Raw genomic sequence first — 7,702 nt, forward strand, 5'->3', positions numbered from 1 at the left:
TTGTTTCGCTAATCAAGAGTCAATGACTATCTCGCGAAAATAAGGTGTCGCGAAAATTAAGTGATCTACAGTAATTGATGCACTATGTCCAAATCTTTTCGACAAATCGGGATAAAGATATTAAATCAAATCATCACTGTTATAAGTCTTAGAGCTAGAATAAAGTCATTACATGCCCCAATTTTACATGCAAGACTTTGATCCTATATTTCAATAAATGTCAAAATGGTTTTATTTTTGTTTCTGTTCAATACTTTCTTCTTCAGGGTCTCTCATGGCCTATACTGTATGATACCTCCATTGTCCCTGCTCTTTTATATTGCCATATGTTTATCCAGTAGTATTGGTTATGCTCAGGCAATCTTTGAAATATTCCTCATTTCATGCATCTCCTTCAGTTCTGCCTCTGTCCATTTTATTCATTCTGCAATTAGATAATGGCATTTCTTTGCCGTATAAAACATGTTTTTCTTGACTACAGCAAGATCACCCTTTATGTTGATCAAACCCAACCAAGAAGTAGAAGTATATTTCTTATTCAGAAATATGTATTGATAAATAAAATGGAAGAAAAACTAAATTCTATCAACTCTTTTTTTTTTCTTCTATGTCTAACTGCATCTTCATCCTACCCCCCATCTGCCATAATTCTATCAAAATGGAATCATCATTCAACACACAAAACGATGTTGCATATTAATTAGACAGTATGTTAGTTTCTGATTGTTACGAAGTAGATTTTTAAAAAGATTTTACACCTATTCCTTGCAAATTTTAGACTTTTAATGTAATCACATTAGTATTGTTTTTTGCCCAATGGTTCTGCTAAAGAGGATTTAAAATTGACCCAAACCTTACTAACTGCTTTGAAATTATATTGACAGGGACAGAGACACACTTGAAACTCCATTCCCCCTTCCTGGGGTATGCTTTGCACAAAATTTAATTAAAATTGACTAAGCTGGATAGAAGTTGAAAATATGAAAAATTACAGTCAAACAGATTATAAATAACTTTCAGCACATCAGACATGAAGTAGTGATCCTTAAATTAAATACACCTACAAAATGAAGCTGTTTTATTCCTTTGAAGTGATATCTAGTATTGTTTCTTTTCCTGTATGCCACCTCTATCAGAACAAAATGTTATACATGTATTAACATAACCTATGACCGTATAGTACCCCAGTATTTACTTTACAATTAATTATGTCTGGAACCAACCCTCAGATGCCCTTAAAACAAATGATTTTAAACTGGCAAAGGTAAAGGGCATCTGAAGAATTTAAAATAAAATGATAGTACAAACAAGCATACAGTGTGCATGAAAATGTTGGCAAACACTAGAAAAAATACTAAGGTAGTTTCTCAAACCTAACATGAATACTAAAGAGGTTTTATGTAGCTGTATTGCACATACCAAAAGCTTTCCTGCAGTTAAAGGTTGGTTGCCTAGTAGTTATTTAGTATGTACAAGTTTTTCCCTCTATCTCTTCTAATTTAAGAAGCGAAAATGTCTCTAAAAATCTTATGGCTGGCATAAAGTATTCCTGTTCATTTTACTGATTACTTACAATTGTCCTATTTCTGAGGGTCATCTTCTGATGAGTGTGTTCTCTGCAATGTTCACAATTGAAGTTCCTGTTTGACCTGTTACATATTAAAAATCCTCAATGAACATGATTATGGTTTTAATTTCCATTGTAATCATTGATTACTTTTATAAAAAAAAATCTAAACAAATTTATTGTAACATAATACTTAGGAAAATATTTATGTAATATCAATGGAAAAAAGGAATCATTATCTCCAGTTATCCTAAAATCACAAGTAAGCATTAATCATATAAATTCACATACGTAAACCCATTAGCTTTTTGTGCTATTAAATCATAGTCATTGCTGTGCAATAAAGGAAATCAAGTACTAATCCACAGCTTTGTGGCAATAAAGTTACTATCCCCGAGTAAAAAGTGACAAGCCCAAATATAGAGGCAAAAATTAAAAAGGAACATTGAAAAAAAGTTCATCGTGAAAAAAGTCAGGGGCCCGTTTCATCAAAAGTCGTAAAGTTAAGCCTTAACTTTGGCGTACTTTCGGGGATTACGCCAAAATTTAGTCGCGCGTAATTTGCGTTTCACCAAGTGGCGTAAGTCTAGTCGTAAAAGATACGCTTAGTCACAGGACTAAGTCCTTGACAACGTTGCATTGCGCAGGCGCAAAAACATAAACATTGCCCAAAGCGTACAAACATGTATAAATTGTAGCACGTCAAAGTACAGAATAACACAAGTTATAGATAAATTAATACTTGCACTAATTGAAACATGCATGGGTTTATAGTGTTATGTAAGAGACATGCATCTTTCAAGAAACCAATTTTAGTTTTTTACAATATTTCAATAATAAAAGTCTAATAAATTGAAAGGATGAAAAGGACAGTACATGTACTTGCATTTCGGAATTAAGCAAAACTATTCATTTTGGAAATTTAATTACAGCCATTCCCCCTCTTCCCGAAATTGATACAGGTTAATAACTTCGCCTTTGATAATAAATTTCATGATTCGATAAATACTGATTCTACTGACAAATACTAATAATTAAGTTTGAGACAGAATAAGATTTAAAAATTTTAATAAGAAATGTATATGCAAGCAAAAATAATGAAAACAAAATGCAAACGGTTTACATATGAACACATTTTGAGTCAAGAAATAAATTTTACACGTTTACTACTATAGTGCATGTAAGATAATCCTCTCTGTATTTATTAATTTTTTGTCAATTCAATTGATTCATAATTGTTCAGTTATAGAAAAAAATTCTTCACTATCTGCTAATGTGATGTACCGTTTTAAAAGTACGCAGAGAGAGAGAGAGAGAGAGAGAGAGAGAGAGAGAGAGAGGTTTGGAAAAATGACTACAAAGATATTCTTACAAAAATTCTTTGCTTGTGTGGTCTCTGTCTTTAAAATTTAGTTACAGCTACTCTTTATTTTGTTTTCATTAAAATGTAAGTAATGCAGGAAATCAAAAACATGTATATTTTCATCTTATATGTGCTTTATATGCGCTCAGATTATCTTATACTATGTAAGATTTGCTCTTTTAAACAAAATTATGAAAATTAAAGATGTCTTCTGCATCAATGTTTCTCTGAGAAAAAAAAATTGGGAATAATTCATTCTTGAACTTAACTGTGTAATTATCACCGTCTTACATCGATATTATATAAAAGCAATAATTTATTACCACTTTCAAAAATATCTTGACGTTGCGCACGGTGTTGGTACTATAATATCTAACTCTTTATGTCGCAAAGAAATTGGCGGTTTCGCGATGTCATATTTGAATTAAAAACAAAATCATTTATTTTATCTAAAGTAATGAATAATTCTTAAAATTTTCTTTTAAATAATTTAAAATTATTTTAACTATGATGAGGCGTTACTCAGTATTGGTCATTTACAGCGAAATTCCCGTGTCCGACGTTACATCAATTATTGTTCGCGCAACTAAAAGATATGAAAAAATGCACTTACACGTCTCTGAATTAAATGAAACTTAGGGGGTACAATAAGATATATGCATTCTTTAAGATATTGCTGAGGTTTTAACATCATTTCATCAATTTCATGAATTTAGACTGGATCTACAGTGCGTAAATAAAATGTCTTACAGAAAAAAAATCGTTTCCTTACACTGACATCAGCCGAAATGGAAATGTACCAGACATAAATCCGAGACAAATATTAATTTTGATGAATACTCTTTCAGTACATATATTTCTAAGATTAATTGAGTTGATACATTTTATATTACTTTTCCAACGTAAATATTAGGAAGGCTTTCTTAAGTGTAGCCATTTTGTTATGCACGCACGAGTCACTGTATTGTTACTAAATATGTCTATGAGACCCCAACCCCCTCCCTGGGTTGGGGTCTATGATTCGCCGGGAACATCACTTGTCCCAGATACCTAGGAAAATAATTACTTTCGTCCTTAACTAAGTAATCTGTACATTCAATGTTGATTAATCTGCAAATTCGGGAGATTCTGAACCCTCTCTTCGACCCCCTCTGGATCCACGCATGTGGACGAGAAGTAAATAAGAAATGGACTCTTCAAACATGACAAAAGCTATTTGGTTTTAAGATGGGTTATTTTTTTGAATTTTTTTCTTAAATGTAGAAAATTACATGAAAGATGATAACTATGCTTTTGAAACCGATTTTTTTTTTTTTTTTTTAAATTTTTGTTTTTCAGAAAATATGCTATTGGAAAATAGTTTTCAAAATAGACAATTTTAATGGGTCCCTTTTTAGTAAATGAAAAAGAAACTAGAGGTACCGTAAGCAATGAGTTCAAAAAAAGATATCCCCCCGCCTTCCATATAAATATAATGGCCGTGTCCATGTTTTGCTGTGGGAAACCCAAAAATATGTGTCGGATCAAAAAGTACAATAAGGCACAATGGCAATATATGATAAAGATTCTGTGAACTTTCACCAAATTTCAATCAGTGATATGAAAGGAGTTGCGGATAGAGATGGGTACCCCCAAAGCGTAACAGATGGACGGACGGACATCCCGATTACTAAATAGTATATACATGTACATATACATGTACCGTCCCACTTTTCAAGCGGGGTGTAGAAATACAGTTATACATGTATATGTAAATTGATTTACAATACCTTAGACATACGATACCACAATCAAATGTGTATGAATGCATTGTCAAAACGTAAGAAATCTCTAATAAGACAATCTTTTCTTCTCAGCATAAATTTATCAAAATATTATTTGAGTACGTTATTACTCAAATCAACTACGTCCCCAAGTAGTTGTAACAACACCCCCTCCCCCTTCATAATATGTATAATTAAATAATGTATTGTTTGTATTTTAAATTCTTCTTAGAACCTTACTTTTTCTTTAGAACTCGCTAAAATTAATAAAAAGGCCTTATTTTAACTTTACGCCCTAACTTACGCCTACCCATGAGTAGACGTAAAATTTTGGCCTAAATTTAGTCAGGCGTAACGATACACTCTTTAATGAAATGCAAATATTCGTGCTAGTCCCGACTTTACGCTAGGGGTGAAACGATACGCCTCCTTCACGGTTCAATACGTATCGAAAAATTTGATCTCGGTTCGGTTATTTTCGATACGATACATTTTGATAGAAGGAAACAAATTTAACTGTTGTTTAATCCTTCCTTTTTTAATCTAGTCAAAGAATTAATGTGCAAACTGGATAGAATAAATCACCTTAATTGATTTGACTGTTAAAAATCATTTTACAAACTTTAAGTCCACAGAAATTTACGTTTTTGAACTAATTATACAGAAAAGCATGTTTATACCTTATGCCAAACCCGACTGAATGACGATCCCGACCGATAAACGAACCGAACCGAAAGTAGAGATTTTGTACCGTGTATCGAACCGAGAAAAAATACCGCGGTGAACCGATACCGCGGTGAACCGTTTCACCCCTACTTTACGCAGGCGTAGCGCTACGACTGGGCGTACGACCTTTGATGAAACGGGCCCCTGGGTATTAACTACAGATGATTCTTTTTAAAATTAAAGTTTAATTTAATTTTCGCTAGTAAAATTTAATCATATATAAATTAATGATTTAAAAAAATGAAAAAAAAGATTTTAAATATTCCTTTTCTGGTCATTCACTAGTTTGTCTAATCAAAACGAAGCAAAAATCATTTTGTTTTCATCTTGAATCATTTAAAGCCATATATGGCGTATGTACAACGAAAATTATTAGACTAAAATTATAAGAACTTATTATTTGTATCATTAATTTATATAAACATGATAAAGATAGAAATTTTCCGTAAATTACAAAATCTAAATCAATTGCGTTATAAAGATATCACAATTTAATTTGGATTCTCGGAATTTTCTCTGACTCGGAAGAAAATACAAAAGATTTAAATAACACATTACAGAGAAGATAAAATCGTATTATTAGATAAAACGAGGTGTTCTCCGTGCTCCGAATTGTATGAAAAGCTTTAATTTAAATGTATTAACTATATTTCTTTACTTAATTTTGTATTTTTGAAAAATATATTTTTATCAGTTACGTTTATTGGCTTTAAATAAAAAAAGCGCAACATAATTGGATGACACTTATCATTGAGCTGATTGAGTAAATGTATATAATTTAATAATGAGATATCTGTGAGGCATATATGTACAAGCAAATATTGCTATATTAAACAAAGGAAAGGGGGGAATTCAAATTAGGAAATAAAAGATCGTTTTTAAGTAAATCAGGATGCAGTTGTGGAAATTTATGGATAATATGAGGATGCTGTCTGGAATACTTCCATATTAGGGAATTTAATAGCAAAAAAGAGTAAAAATACCGGTGGTGCTTTACATGGATTACATGTGTATTTTAAAATTCCTAATAGCCCAAGGGGATTCCTCAGAGCAGAAAACCACTAGCCCCATCTTCAAAAATGGAAGCCCCGGGTGTAGCGCAATGCTAATTACACACCCATCATGTGAAATAGTTATAGTAGCCCTATATCAATTTCAGTATTGTTTTAAATTAATTAAAACACATGACAAAAACAATAATTAAAAAAAAATCAAAATAAAGCAGACACTCAGTAAAAATCAAAAACAGAAAGAAGCACTGTTTTGACTGAAAGTTTTTCAGTAATACGATGAATCTCTTAAGTTACATATCAGATGAGATAAACTTACATACAATTATTTAATTAGTTGTTGTCAATTATCCCATTTATCATCATCTCGGCTCACTTTGCGATTGTAATACTGTCTACATGAACCGATAATTTACAGCTGATTTATGAACACACGATTGTTAAAATTTTCATTTCCCTTTCCCATATACATTGTCAGAACATACTTATTTGGTTATGATATAAAATTAAATAATAAACACTTTCGATTTATTAAAGATTATCTAACAATATACGATCATTTACTAAATACTTCTCGCCCTCAAGAGAGTTAAAAAGACAGAGAAAATTCAAAATACAAACAAGTGCAACTTAGGAATAATTGTTCCGATATATCTCTTTTAATTTTGTGCACGATTGTTTTCCAAATTACATTAAAATCTATTTTCCTTAAACAAGAACCCAGCAATGGATAAATATTAATCGAATAAACTTACCTTTTCTCTTGTCAATCAGAAAATCTTGTTGACATCAAGTGTTTCTTAGTCGCCATATTTTTTTCCATGAAAACAAACATTGTTATGATCAGGATCAACGGAAGTTGATTTTCGGAACTCTCGAGTATTGAGAGTTCCGAATGTAAAACTGAAACAACAAAACACGGTGCGTCCGTGAAAGCAACTTTTTTGGACACTTTTTTGGACAAATCGTCGTGTCCAAGTTTTGTTGGGTACTAACCTGCAAATACCCAATTAGGGTGTTTTAAGCATATTCAGCGACACTTCTTATTGGGTATACCCAATAAGCAAAAAGTACCCAATAAGTAAAATCTTGGCATGAAAAATACCCAATAAATGCACTCTCGTAAACACGGACGGACAGACGGACGGACGACGGACAAAATGTGATCAGAAAAGCTCACTTGAGCCTTCGGCTCAGGTGAGCTAAAAACTCTATGGAATTTGATCTCTGTGATGTAGTGCTGATATAAACTTCCGATAAACAGGTTGCTTCA

At 31.9% G+C, this 7,702-nt stretch overlaps 1 long non-coding RNA gene across 1 annotated transcript; it reads right to left on the reverse strand.

The window, feature by feature from the left end:
- Nucleotides 1-347: 347 nt before the first annotated feature.
- LOC134249989 (uncharacterized) lies at nucleotides 348-7,236 on the reverse strand. Its single transcript, XR_009988410.1, has 3 exons — nucleotides 7,185-7,236; nucleotides 1,574-1,649; nucleotides 348-424 (listed from the first exon to the last, which is right to left on the reverse strand). It is a non-coding gene; the product is annotated as an uncharacterized LOC134249989 (long non-coding RNA).
- Between the last annotated feature and the right edge of the window lie 466 nt (nucleotides 7,237-7,702).

This window comes from Saccostrea cucullata, unplaced genomic scaffold (genome assembly GCF_032062105.1).
Source record: "Saccostrea cucullata isolate Sc308-1 unplaced genomic scaffold, CSIRO_AGI_Scuc_v1 ctg13436, whole genome shotgun sequence".
Lineage (NCBI taxonomy): Eukaryota > Metazoa > Mollusca > Bivalvia > Ostreida > Ostreidae > Saccostrea > Saccostrea cuccullata.